The sequence below is a fragment of the Coenobita brevimanus genome, chromosome 93 (assembly GCF_032717465.1).
Source record: "Coenobita brevimanus isolate Jiangsu-jjx chromosome 93, ASM3271746v2, whole genome shotgun sequence".
Taxonomy (NCBI): domain Eukaryota; kingdom Metazoa; phylum Arthropoda; class Malacostraca; order Decapoda; family Coenobitidae; genus Coenobita; species Coenobita brevimanus.
In genome coordinates, this window is record NC_137046.1 from 59,205,606 (window position 1) to 59,220,857 (window position 15,252).

The window sequence follows — 15,252 nt, forward strand, 5'->3', positions numbered from 1 at the left end:
ACCCACGCCACGGCAACCACAAATTTCCCGGGAAGATACGGATACCATACCGAGTCACAAGGGTACTCGGGCGCTGCTAAAAGTACGAATAAATAAAGGAAATGGGAAAAATGGGGGACCTCGCGAGGGAATCAGTAGGAGTGAGGTGGACACACTGCCAGATACTCCGCCCCTCAGCGCTGATTGGTGGACGGTGGCCGCTCGAGTGTCCGGGAGGAGAGGTCGGGGCAGGGGTGAGGGGAATGCGGAGGAAGGGGAAGGGTGGGGGATGTCTCCCGTAGGCCTGTCCCCTCGGCGGCCCCTCGCTCGCCTCGCACTCAGTAATTATGTACACAGGACGGAGGTTGGGGGTCTTCCCTAGCTACAGTCTCTCTCTCTCTCTCTCTCTCTCTCTCTGTTGCGCGAGGGGTTAGATGTTTCTTATAATTTATTCTAGATAACCCTGATTAGGAGATGAGCAGGTACGGTTGTTATCATTATCATCATCATCAAGTAAACTTTCATCCCCTCATCAACATAACGACCAACATAATCTACCACTACCATCATCATCATCAACCCTATTTCCCTGTAATACAGACTACTGATTGGGTGGCAATACATAGGTAACAGGCTTTTATCATCTTCAACCCAGCCTTCCTTCCTTGTCATCTTTTAGTAATAACTATCATTAGTCTAGCACAAGGAAGAGACCAAATTTCCTGATAAACATTGATGGATTCAGTACTTTGCTCCAGTTATACAATCATCATCATCATCATCATTCCCTTCTTACTATTATAAACGGGGTGGGGGGGGGGCAGATACGAAGAGGAAAACAAAACAGAAGAAACTATTATTCAAAATATCTAGTGAAATGAGCCATATACTTCCATTTACTCATCAATCAAGTCCCTAAAACTTCGTCTAGCATCATCAGAAGTCACAGTTTTCCTTCAAAATTAGAATTTTCAATCTTCCTATGTTGATGGTTGCGTTTGTATGTCTGTGAGTCTGTCTGTCTGTCTGCCTGTGTGCTTGTTCGGGCTTTATCATAAAATATTACTTGAATTATTATTTACGCTGATTCTTCAGGGATTACGTTACTCTGATTTTGCCTAGATTTGTCTATTATTCATGCAGAGATGCCTTCATTAACTTCAGTTCTGTGACCTATTGCATATTTGTTCTTGATGAGACCATACGATTTTACTGAACGAGCACCATAGCAGTGAAGGGATTAATGAAGGCTAAATGCAACACCTAAAATACAAGGCGTCTTCCATAAGCTGGGCAAAACAGAGTAGCAGCAGCTTTAAAAAAATCACGTCATCATATTGCAGACGTTAAGTACAGCAACAGAAAATCATGACCAAAAGTAACTACTCGAAGTTTACGGTGTCGACGTGTTGTAAGATACTAATTAATCCATTCACTACGAAGATGGATTTATTTTTATTGTATTCTTGCTATCTACAGACGACCTTATTCAGCTCGGGGTAGACTTTTCGGCCTTGAGGGGGTTAGATATTGCCTTTACTTAAACCTTTCACTACTCGAGATCCTCCTTAAGTAAAGTAATCTGGTAACAGCAAGAATATACAGCAAATAACGTCCTCGACGGTACTTAACATCTCATTACAGACCAGACTCGGTTTTCATAATGGATCATAATTCTTGAGATAACTCTCTTTAGTAGTTAAATATTTTCATTCATTATTTTATTGTATGTTTCAAGCTTTCATCCACTTCCTCTTGGCTTAGTGTGAGAAAGCTGTATAAGATAAAATCAGACTACCATATAAGTAACTGGTACTTGAAAAAGGTTATCAATACGACCGCAAGGGTAGGAGCCACAACTTATTGAGGACGTAAAAAAAAAAAAAAAAAACTTCTTACTGCCAGTCGAATTTATTCAGTTTAGGAGTAGCCTCTCGCCGTCAGAGACTTAAAAGAATCTTCAGTAAGTTTTTCGAAACGTGAGGAATTATAACGGTCTTTTTCTTGTTACCGCCAGTCAATTTACTGAACTTAGAAAAAAAAAACCTGCATAATGAAAACCATCACTACGAAAGGCTCTTTTTACCTTCATTAGGAAAAAGCAAGAAAAAAAAGGCGCCGTCAACCTAAAGCGCAATCCTCTCAATCCGATAACAATATTTACTTTTGCTATCTTATGATTTTTTTTTAAACTTACGATAGTGTTTTCGAGTTGCAGAAGTCTGATACACCCTTCATTAAGGCCTTCACTACCAGGGACTCTTGCTATGCTATAAAAAAAAAAAAAAAAAAAAAAAAAAAAAAAAGTCTGGGAGCCTGGAAGAAGTTACTGAAGGATTTAAATTTTTCAATTCGATTACTTTTTTATATACTCCTGACTGCTAACAGACGATTTTATTCACCTTAGGACAGACCTCTTGTAGTAAGAGTACCTCCATTTCGAAAAGGCTCTCATAAACTGAATGAAATCGTCTGAGGGCTGGCAGTACATGGAAAAAAAGCTGCCTTCTGAACTAGTCAGCTCTCGGGGAACGTGATTCCATGTCTACCAAACTTTAGGCGATTTTTTGAAGCTTGGCACGGATATTTGGGGTTGGTAGAGAGAATATCTAACCATTATAGAAGGAAAAATTTCAATAAAGCTGAAAATCTATTCTGATGACAATTGAATTAATAAAATGTACGTCCTCCCGTTGATGAGGTAAAGAGAAAAGGCTAAAAACTAAAAAGATAAAAAAAAAAAAAAAAAGCCTGTCTCAAGGGATGTCATTTTTTTCTATATTTCAGAGAGGAAAGCCTGACCAAAGAAGGAATCAACTCCTGGCAAAAAGACATAGGGTATAATCTAGCCTCTATAATCTGATTCTATTAAACCCACCTTTATTTTACCTTACCTAACCTAGCCTAGTCTTACCTACTCGAATTTACTCTACCCTACTCTACCTTACCCTACCTACAGCCTTACCTACCTTACCCTACCCTAACCTAACCTACCCTAACTTACCCTATCTTAACATAACCATCTCTATATTAACCTTAAGGAATGTTACATAATTTAATTAAACAAACCTAACCTGACCTAATCTACGGCTAATTTACCTTACCTTACCTTATCGAACCCTAACTTACCCTAACCCATGCAACCTACTGATGTGATATTGTATGCAGTATTGAAAGACTTCGAAAGATTACGTGACGGAGGTGTGGATGGCCTGGGTGAATTTTTGGTAGATGTTCTAATCATAGTTCTATCACTGTGTTTAATATTTTCCCTGTAAAACAGTGGGAATAATAATGGTGACGACGACGACGGCGATGGTAATGACAATGATGATGATGGCGAGGAAATTGAAGATGATGATGACAATGAAACGACGATAAAGACGACGACAACAACGACGACGACGACGACGACGACGACGATGATGATGATGATGATGATGACGATGATGATGATGATGGTCAATACGGAGGGACGCTGATCCTCTGTGCTGATTAAATATATGAAGATTACGGGTGAGGGGACAGAACGGGACGGGATGCGATCACACTGGTAGAGGAGAGATTAGGGAGCAATGGAAAGAGGGAGAGAGAGGAAATAAGGGAGAACAGGGAAAGGGAAGAGAGGGAAGGTGGAGATGTAAAGGGAGAGAGGAGGGAAAGAGAGATAGGAAAGGTATGAGTGGAGGGAAGAGGAAAAATGATTAAGGGAGGAAACGAAAAGAGGGAGGAGGGAAGAGTGGGTGTAGGAGTAGAGTAGGTGGAAGGAGAAAGAGAGTAGGGAGGGGAAGAACAGAAAAGAGGTTGTGAAAGGAGAGCGGGGGAAGAACATGGGGGCGAGGGGGAAGAGGGGGGAGCCAGAGGAAGAAAAAGGGCAGAACTGGTTAGAAACAGAAGAGAGGGAGAGAGAGAGAATGTCTAGAGAAAAATACATTGTAGACAGGAGAAGGGGCAGGAGAAAAGGGTAAAAGAGTATGATAGGAGTAGGAGGAGGAGGAGGAAGAGGAGGAGAGAACGGCGTGAGGAGAGGAGGGGGAGAGAAGCGCGTGAAGAGAGGAGGAGGAGGGGAGTCACAGGGTGCAGGAAAGAAAACGTTCGGAGAAGAGAAGTAGGGAGGAAGGGGGAGAGAGAGGAAAAGATGGGGAAGGAATGTAACAGGGGGTGAAAAATAAAGCGTAGAGACACGAAAAGTAGGAAGGAGAGGAGAATAGGGGAGGAAGAAAGGAGTAAAAGGGAATATTGAGGAGTGCAAAGAACAGCTAGCAATAACAGGCTTCATAATCGTTTTGAGGCAGTTTGTTAAAAAGATCACTGACTATGGTATCTAATTCTATGAGTCGAAGTTCAAGTGGATAAAGAAGTCCAAGAGAAGGAAGAGGGGGAGGGGGTACGAGAGAAAACGTACAGAAAGTAGTTGGGTCTGAGGTAGTGGATGAGAGGGGAGGGAGCACGAAGAGGGAAAGCGGGAGGAGGAGGAGGAGGAGGAGGAGAGGAAGAAGAGGAGAAAGGAGGGGGGGGGTGCCAGAGGAGGAATGGAGGGGTGGAGGAGGGATATGAGTTTTCTCGTTTTCTAAGACCACAGGAACGTTGGGCGGCTAAGGGGGTACTGCAGGAAACTCCCACTTTCCGTCGCTCATCTTCTATGCTCTACATTAGGCTAACTCTCTGATTCCTATAACTCATTCATATATAAATAAATATGCCTGGCGTTAATTGCAGTAGAACACCAGACCTATCCCTGTCCCGAAAATAAGACGAATACTGGACAACTGAATAAAATCGTCTGGGGTTAGCTGGAATAGAATGATAGAACTGTCCCGACCATGAGGCTTAATGGTGACAGTCAACACTCTCAGGTTCCTATAAATCTCTCTCTCCTCTCTCATCATAATAATCTGGCGTAAGCGGGAATAGACAGAATAACTGATGTGTTCCGACCATGAATATATAAACGATATAATTATTAACACTCAGACTCCTATGACACGCTCTTACCTACGTAACATCGTCTGGCGTTACATGGAATAGAATGCTAAAGTTGTATCGACATGAGAGGGTTATTTCTACTCTCATTATCCCCCTACATCCAAGACGATTTCACTCAGCTTCAGGGAGACCTCGTAGTAAAGGGGTGTCTAAAAGAAGGTTCTGTGGCTTAAAGTATCCACCAGCAAGTGAGACATTGCAGAGCGCATTAGGAAGGGGTGTTGTTTTGGTTCAATGTGCTGTGTAAGGGGGACTGGGACTGGCAGGGGTTGAGGGGCAGGGGAGGTGGTGGGACAGGGGAGAAGTAGGGGTATATGAGAAGGGGGTGTGGGCGTACGTGAGAAGTAGGGGTGAATGGGGAGGGAAGCGAAGGGAAATGTAGGAAAAAGAAAAGAAAGGAAAATAATTTGAGAAGGGAAGGGAAGGAACGGAAAGGGTAAGGGAAGGGGTATAGATAGGGACGGAAAGGAAGGGAAGAAGGGAAAGAAAGGGTGGGGGGGGAGAAGGTGAGGGAAGAATTAGAATAGGTAAGAAAGGAAGGGGGAGGGGAGGAATATGGAAGAATTACAGAAAAACGGAGGGACAGAGAGGAGAGTTAGGGAAGGAGGAGGCAGAAGGGGGCAGAGGGAATAATTGAGGTAGGTAAGGTGAGGGGTCTGAGGGGACTGTCTTGGGAGGTGAGGGAATAGGGGGATTTATTAAGGCAAGAGAAGGAAGAGTGGGTTTGGGGAAGTGAATATGAGGAAGTGGAAAAGGGGACATGGGGTTTGCAGATGGAGGAAATGAAAAAAAAAAAAAAAACGAAATCAGGAGGGCGTGTGAGTGGAAGGGGAAAAGGGGGCGAGAGGAGGGCAACTGAGGGAGTGTAGGTGAGGGGAGGGGAAGGAGAGGGGGGGAGGGGAAAATGAATGAAGCAACGGGTGAAGCATGAGGAACAGGGTTGCGAACAAGGGGGTGAGGGGAAGGGGAGGGGAGGGAAGAGGGAGGGCGTGTGGGAAGGAGAAGGGGGGGGAGAAGAGGGGAGCCGAGGAATGAATTGGATTATAAAGAGGAGCGAGGCTCAGCTATAGGGAAGAGTGAGATGAATGGGAGAAGGATGATGGAGTGGAAAGGAAAGGAATGGAGAGGAGAAGGAAGGGAGAAGAAGGATGACAACGAGAGGAATGCAGGTAGAGAAAATGAGATAAATGAAGGTCGAATTATGGAAAAAGTGAGGAAGAGGAGGAGGAGGAAGGCAGGAAAACAAAGAAGTGATCGTTGATGATGGAGGAAAAGGAAAGCTGCGTCAACGGAAGAAGGGAAAAAGAAGGTATAGAGGAGAAGGAAGAGGGAATAAAGTTAATGACAGCAATATCGGAAGAGGAGAAGGATATGGAAGAGAACAGGGTAGAGGCAAAGGGAAATAAATAAAAATTGCGGAGGGAAAAAAAAGGAGAAAAGAGAGAGTGAAAACTGAGAAAGGAGGAAATGAAAGTGGGAATAATGTGGAGAGGAGCAATATCAGGGTGAAGTGATAATATGATGTGAAAATGTGAGAAAAAGAAAACAGAGTAAGACACGTGAGAAAAATGTTAAAAAATGGACAGAGTGAGATGAGTTAGGACAGGAACAAAAGTGAGGGAAAGGGGAACTTATATCTTCTGTACGATGTCTGTTACGTTTCATTCTTTTCACCACCAGACGATTTTATCCAACTCAGGGGTGAGGTAGTTAGAGCAAATCCCCATTCACTCTCAGCACGATTCCTTTAGATTTTTTATTCTGGTCATCGTCAGACGATTTTTGTCAGCTTGCGAGAGGATAGAGGCGAGAGAAGGAGTACTGAGAGAGGTGAGGGTGTAGTGAGGGAGAAGTCAGGTGCCGGAGTAAGGCGAGGGAGGACAAGGATTTGAGAATGAAATAAAGAATTAATAATATGGCAGAAGGAGACATTGATCCAACTCAGGGGTGAGGTAGGTAGAGCAAATCCCCATTCACTCACTCAGCACGATTCCTTTAGATTTTTTATTCTGGTCATCGTCAGACGATTTTTGTCAGCTTGCGAGAGGATAGAGGCGAGAGAAGGAGTACTGAGAGAGGTGAGGGTGTAGTGAGGGAGAAGTCAGGTGCCGGAGTAAGGCGAGGGAGGACAAGGATTTGAGAATGAAATAAAGAATTAATAATATGGCAGAAGGAGACATTGATCCTTTAGCTAATGTATATCGTACTTAAGTAATTTATGCCAACAAAGGCACTTTTTCTTTAAACTTACTATGGGGAATTCCGAAGAAAAGACAGATCACTCCAACACGATAAAGTTTTCTGATGGAGCCGAAAGAGAGTGAAAAGCAGAAAGGCAAACAATTACAACTCAAGTGAAAATCGGAACTAAAACAATATGGAAATGAACTGAACCAAGCGGAGGCGAGCAGGAGGTGTGATGGGGAGGGAGGGGGTTTGAGGGGGACACACACACCACGGGGCAAAAGAAAGGGGGGACCGAAATTGGGGGGACGGGGAGGGAGAGGCGTGGAGAGACACTGAAGAAGAAGGAGATCAGAGGAGAAGCGTTGGAGGGGGAGCTGAGGGAAGGAAAAGAGAAGGTGTTAGAAATGAGATGGAGGGTGCGGGAGGCGGAAGGAGTTCGGGAGTGGCTTGGAGGAAGGGGGTGGTGGTGGGTTTTGGGGGGAGAGGCTATAGAGGTGGAGTGAGTGTGGCAGAGAGAGACGAGAGAAGAGTAATGAGAATGAAGAATGAGGAGGGCAGCAAGATGAGGGAGTGAGAAGGAAGTGGTAAGGAAATGGTGCCTAATAATGGAAAGAGGAGAGAGATAGGTGGGGACGTGGAAAGATGAGGGGGCACCTTCCTCCCTCCCACCTCTCTCTCTCTCTCTCTCTCTCCTTTTCACGACAGGGTAATGCGAGAGGGGAGAGAATAAGGGACCGATCCTCTCCGAATCAAACAGCGAGGGTGGAGATCCATTTAGGCATCGGGGGGTGATTGGCCGGCCCGGTGTGAATCATCTCTAGTCGCCACGCCAAAGAATTTATATGCAAATGTCGAAATGGGGGGAGAGACAAGAGGACCTCCAGGCAATTCTGTCCCTACTCAGCAACAAACCCTTCCCTCACGATGCACCGTCTTTCACCAGATATTCTTAGTATGGTCTCAAGATAAATTTTGTTCAAGTAGCCTCAAAAAAGAGGTCATCCTATTATATTATCACTCTTATAAGGTAACCCCCCCCCAAAAAAAAAAAAAAAAAAAAGATATGCGTGGAATTACGTGGCTAATATATTCTTTCTCCAGCTTCCAAACGATAAAACAACACTAAAGCAACATTCATATGACACGCAGGGAATACGTGTTTGGCATATCTTTCCTCCAATTTTCTGTCAAATGACACCTCAGCAACACTCGTATATGACGCACAGGGAATACGGGCGGTAGCATTCCTTCTCCAAATTTCAACAACATTACAGCAACACTCACATGACTCGCAGGGAATACGTGGGTTGCATATTCCTTCTCAACATTTTAATGGCAAATGTCACTACAGCAACACTCATGACTATACACGCAGGGAATACGTGGGTAGCATAGTCTTCCACCAAATTTCAGCCATAAATGAGAGCACAACACTCACCACTGTGGAGAAGGGTGGGCAGCATCAGACGCCAGCGCGGAGGAACACCACCAAGATACTGTGAAAGAGATACAGTACAAATAATCATACACATACACGATAAAAGAACTGTGATTAATTTTTTCCTGAAGCATACCGGTACTCACTCACTCAGTTAAAGGAAAACTGTCAAGCGTTGGAGGGATCTGGACACTAGAATTGCCCCCACCAAGAGAGGGTAACTGGTGCCACTGTAAGGCTTCCATCACTCACTCTTACATGAATCCTATGGTGTTAGCTGGAATAAAATACTCCACTTTTTCTTATCCTGATAGTTAAAAATACTACTCTGCATTATAATGGTACCTGAATAATTGCTTGTCATTGAATTACTGATACTTAGCAGTTGTACTTTTGGCCTATTTCAGATCACTGCCCTTGTTTTTCGGAAGTCCTCGGCATTTCTTTAGGCCTCACAGTGAAATTTAAGCTAATTACTTTTCTAGATGACAAATTAATGGTGGTTCCTATATCTGGCGGTAGGATGAAAATAAATCAGAGGTCCAGCCTGTAGCCTATATAAATCTGTTTCACTTCCCTCAGCCTATGAAACATGTAAGTAATGGTTAGTTCTATACATCAAAATACTCTTGTTTTATTCAATTAGTACGACTGGACTTCGATATAATTCCTATCCATAATCATAACTGCACACACTTTTGCATGCCGGTACCTCTACACTCCCGTCAGTTCGAATAATAATAGTTAAGATCAATTCATTCATTTTTCACCATACCTCTGCATTTCGTAAGCAGTTTAATATTTTTAGGGTCCTGTCCAATCTACCATTCTGGGCAAAACTACTATCCAGGGATAGCTTTTTCCACGATGTAAAAATCTCAACGGAGCAGAGTTTTACCGAGTGAAAAATCGTATCAATATGCACACTCTTTGTTTCCATAATTATCAACACAGGCGAGCACTCAAAAAAAAAAAAAAAAAAAAAAATAGAAAAAGAAAACATTATTCCTCGGGGGGACTCATTCAGAACCGTGCATGAGCGCATTAACTCCCAGCATAACGTGGTCACCTACACAATGTCGAGAGTCGAGGGGGCCGGAATCCGATTTGTTATTCACATGAACACTATTTTATTTTTCCTCGCCCCCTTCCTCTCCTCCACTTGGGTTTCTATCCAAGGGTAGGCTCTCCTGTTATTGCAAGCACACTCACCCCTCCACAGGCACGGATTTGCGCTCACTCTCTCGTTAACTGTTCATTTGTCCCGTAATTGGACTTTGCCTGAAGCGGGTGGTAGTGGTCTGAAAAAGGGGAGACCGATGAATGACCTGTGTACGGACCGGGGTGGAGGTTGGTGAATAGTTGAGGAGGAGGAAGAGGAAGAGGAGGGGAGGGGAGGGAGAGAGGAGAGTATGAGGAGGGAAGAGGAGAGGAAAGAATGAGGAGGGAAGGGGAGAGGACACGATTAGGATGGAAGGGGGGAGGAGACGGTTAAGAAGGAGGGTAGAGGTAAGCAGGGGAGGAGGGAAGGGAGGAGGAGAGAGGAGAGAGAAGGGGGAGGAGATGAGAGGAGAGGAGAGGAGAGGAGAGAGGGAAGAGGAGGGCAAGCGGGGAAGGGAGAGGAAGCGTTGCGACATAAAATCATTCTAGGGATTCACAAATGACCTGCAGATCATCCCAATAAGTGAACCTGGCTAGAGATAACAAAATATACAGTATAATTATTAAGGAGGGAAATTCGCGAATGATCGATACAATTCTTCAACATGCATTACAGCAACCACATCCACAAAGTAACATACAAGCTATACCGGTAGCTATTTGTGAAGGTAAATATCTGCCGTAGCCTGGACAGAGGAACAGGAAAATGGAAATACAAAGACCATAAAAATCACGCTGAGAATGAGATCGAGCTGAAGGGGTAAAGATTTGCTAGGCAAAATAAATCGCTTTTTTGTGCTGTTGTTTTTGTAGTCTTCCATCAATAGGTATAAAATGGTGAAATTAGTTTATCCTCCCAATAGCATTTTCACCCGCCAGGTACGCCTGATAAATGAATGAAGAATATATCAAAAGAAGTTCAAGCTTACAATATAAATCTTAACATCTATATCTTCAAACTGTCTAAGAATATAATGCAAGAGTTAAATAATAGAAAAAAAAAAAAGTTCCCAGCTCATTTTACCGAACTTTATTTATCGTTCACAGCCTTCGCCAACACTCCAAGGAACACTGTCTCCGAAGGCCAAGCAGGAATGGGTAGAATACTTTGATACTTAGGCTCCTGTGCAGGGTCGGATTTGGGCATAAGATACACAAGATACAGCTTAGGGCCTCACACTCTGGAGGGGCATCTCAAATCAAGGTTTTTAAAAGATTTGTTACAGTTTTATTGTAATTTAAATTAAGTTATGATTTAACATAATTAACCACTCTGCACGGATGTTATGCATCTTAGCGGCATTCAAGTTCCGTTGTTCCAGTGCCCAATTCTCTGTTAACAGTTGTCATAATGGGCCTCTACAGCCTCCCACTGAAGGCCTCACCATGTCTAAATCCAGCCCTGCCCTTGTGAATCGCTCTCAGGTGTATAAGGTAGTTTGTCGCTAACTGAAATAGAATACAAGAGTTGCCCGTCCATGAGTGGGATCCTGTGATATGAAACAGCAACTGTATGTTTAAAAAGTTATGGTAATGATAACGCATTAGATCAGTGATACGAGGACAAACCAGTTCACACACGAGTAGGTTACATATGCATGGATAAATGCAAACGAAAACTAATATCTGCATTACATGAAGTCGTTGGCTTGGGAATTCGGGAATGAAATATTTACCTAAATCATTAAATAAAAAACCAGACGGTCTAAACTCGGCGATAAGTGGAGATCTGACAATATGAAGGGAGAGGGCGTGAAATGCGGGTGCAAGTCCAGTATCGGCATGTTACCCCTAGAAACCATCAGTGAGCTACCCGGGAATATTCATTTTCTTTTACAGCGGATTTGGCATACCATTTTCTCTAAACCAGTATTTCAGCAGTAACCATTCATTTACTTGATTTACTACAGAACCAGTACACATTTGTGCATGACTTTCTGCGACAAAATTATGGTCTTGTACTGAATGGTAAATATGAAATAGAAATAATAATAATAATAATAATAAAAATCTGATTCCGGCACAGAAAATGGATGTAAATACTAGTTACTGAAGCATGATTTATTTGTTACGAGATTTCCAACAAGATAGGCTAAAGTTAAGATCGACTAACTTAAGGGTTGGCTACGGCTAATGCAACAAAATTTTGCCTATGCTCTCAATAAGAAGGCTTTCCAAATGTGGATATAATTGTTCCATATAGGCTGTTCATTTCATTTTCAATCCCCCCTAAATTACATCTCTTCAAATCAGCCATAATGCATTTCCTGAGGAGTCCTTTTATTGAAGCTTGGAAATTAACTTGCAATAAAGCATTTCCTTAGGTGCTGAGTAAAATCGTCTGGCGGTGGGACGAAAAATATGGCATTCCTACTGAAGGGTTTGTGGAAATTACCTCCAGTTTTCTCAATCTAAATGGATTTCAAGGGCGGTATCAAGAATAAGAAAAAGGATAAAATTAAAGACAAAATAAGCAGACAACAAGAAGATAAAAACAAGTCACCATATTGGAGTTTATAAGGATTGTACCCAAACCCTCATCGGGGGTGGGGTGGGTGAATAAAACCGTCTGGTGTTTTCGAGAATGTCATCGTACTGAAGGGATAAATGGGGAATATTTCCAAGTAGGCCTATGACAACAAACAGGCATGGTATATCACGAAACATTACTCCTGACATTACTATTTATTATTTTCATGCAATTAATCTGAAACTTAAAAACCCCAAGACCTAACCTACCCATTAAATCCCTTCAATCCAATGACCTAGTTTTCTATTTCCATTCCGTCTACCTTCAAACGATTTTATTAACCACAGGAAAGATCTCTCAAACTGAAAGGATTAATGTAGTCTCCATATAATCCCCTCCAGTTCAAAAGTATCTCATAAACATAAGAAAAACGTCTAAGGATGGCAAGAAAAAAAAAAGAAAAAAAAAGCGTGACTGAATGACTGAGAAATCTACAAAAAGGAAGATGGTCCAGTAAAGTGATGAAATATGAAAGTTACTGTAATGCTACTTTAACCTAACTCAATGGGTCGAGTTGCTGTGAGCTGAGGAAAAGCGACGGTCGCAAGATGAAAAGCATAATACGAATTTTTTTAAACGTTATTTATGACTTTTTGTTTTCTTGGCTTCCTAGGTTTCTCTTGAGCATGGTATGATCGTCTAACATTAGCCGAAATAAAATTGTGTAGGTAATTCGCACCACCTCATTTCAGTTACCGGTACGTAGCAAATTTATTTATGTATTTTCTTCCTCCACACTTTATTTATTTAACGCAGAAAAGAACTCGTGTTGAAAAGGGCTGATGAAGCCTGTATCTAAATCTCCAATTCGAAAAGGCACTCCTAAGATTTAAAAAAATTGTATATAGCAAGAACAAAACACAAACGACATACGGTATCAACGAGATTAAAGATTACGAGTGCAGGTACTTTAGAACTGGAGTGCTAAATTTCGTAGATTTTGCCACTTCAGCAGAGACTGGGAAGATGACTACCGGTATATTTTTATTTTCCGTATTTGTCTATCCTACGTCAACAAGCTATATATTCACTCGCATTTATCACTTTATATATAATTTCCATATTCTACCGACTCCTGCTATGCCTACAGCGATACAAGTTGCTAACCCTAATCCTAGTCTACAGTACCATCAAACATCCTAGCCCATTACATCATAAAAATCATCACAGCTTCCCAGAACATCAAATCACAGCTTACTATATTATCAAGTATGGCGACCTAGAATACTGTTAAAAGTATCAGCCAAACAAATCAATTAACCTTAGTCCAGTGCCGGTATGACAGTGTTATACCTTTACCTCTATTCCCACGACCTATCTGTATTACTGTATTAATGTATTGTAAGGGTCTCGTTTTCTTTCAAATGTTGCTAAGCTATTTCTGTACCTTTGGATTATGAGTAGTAACAAAATGTATTGTGTCACACTGGTTTGATTCAGTGCTTTTCATTTGACTGAGAGCGTCATACTGAAGCATCAACTCAGCTATCCGCTGGCAAGTACCGGTATTGGTGTTTTCAGCCTGTACCGGCAGTCAATATGCAAACAGTGTGGCTGCCGGATATGGCTCTACTTTGCCTCCAGACGAATGAATGATACATGCATTATTGCGGACTCTGATATCGTTTCACGGTCGTACGATAAATAGCAAGACGGTGAACAGTGACTTTTGAAACTTTGTGAAGTTATCATCGAAACCTAACAGAATTTTCAGAATACTGTGTAAGAGTTAGGCAATTCTTCGACCAAAAAGTGGAGCGATATTCCAGACCAAAGCTGTTGGCTACTGTACATATAGATTAATGTGGCCAGCCTTCTCGCATTTTATTACCGATGAAGCTAGTGCCATTTTGTGTAGACGCATCACAAGCGCTAGTTGCCACTGCAAAAGCGGATGCTGCCTGTCCATTTCCCACCAGCTCCACCACGAGACCTAGGATCGTATGTGTTTAATGTTATAAGCACACTGTTATAAAGCGTTAAACAATAAAAGTAACAATGTTCGATATCGAACACTGATTTCCAGAACTGGGAGACCAGCTGATCCTCTCTCGACGTGCGGCTGACCAACACCGACTACCCCACGGAGTGACCAACTGCTGGGCAGCTGGGGATTGCGTTTGGTGTCTCTCTGTTTACTCGTTAGAGGTCAGTGAACGCTAAGTTTACGGGAATATTACTATCACAGTCCTTTAAGCCTAAATCATATTAAAATTAAATTTCCATCTCGATGTAAATCTTTAAAATGTACACGTTATGTACCATGGTTGAACAGCGAAGTAAGGTAGGTCTGCCAAACGGCCTATTCATCCCCTGGTGTCAATTTATTGAGAATATTGAGAGAAAAAATATTTAAAGTACCATACATAAATTACTCTTCAAAACTTGTTAAAAGATCATACATGTTTTCGTTACGATTAGCGCTTGCCCAGATTCAGAGTGAAGAAATCGCGGGGCTGCTGAGGTTGTGATTCGGCGCCGTGCTCAGACCCGCTAGTCACCAACCCCAACACACCACTCCACCCTGCGTCCCCTCCACACCTTCGACACCCTCACCACCCTGCCACAACCCACATTTTTCACACTTACTCTTCTTGTCATCCTTCCACATCTTGCATGCACACTCACTGCAGGACATCCATGTATCCACGCCTTCCATATTCATTCTTCCTCCTCCACATCTTCACGCACTCCCTGCCATCACCTCCCTGCTTCCCATTCATACCTTGCACGTCAGTTCTCCAGTCCATACATCCACAACTTGCACACCCACACTAAATAATGCACTCACATCCTCTTTACCACACATCCACATCCTACAAATCCACGCTTCCCTGCACAAAATCGCATAACCCTGCACACCGGCCCCGCTGCCCCACCACACGGCAGTCACCACGTGGCTGCCTCCCTCCTCAATTTCCACTCACAGAAAGTGAATGATCTCTTGCTGCCCACACAATTATCCAATTAA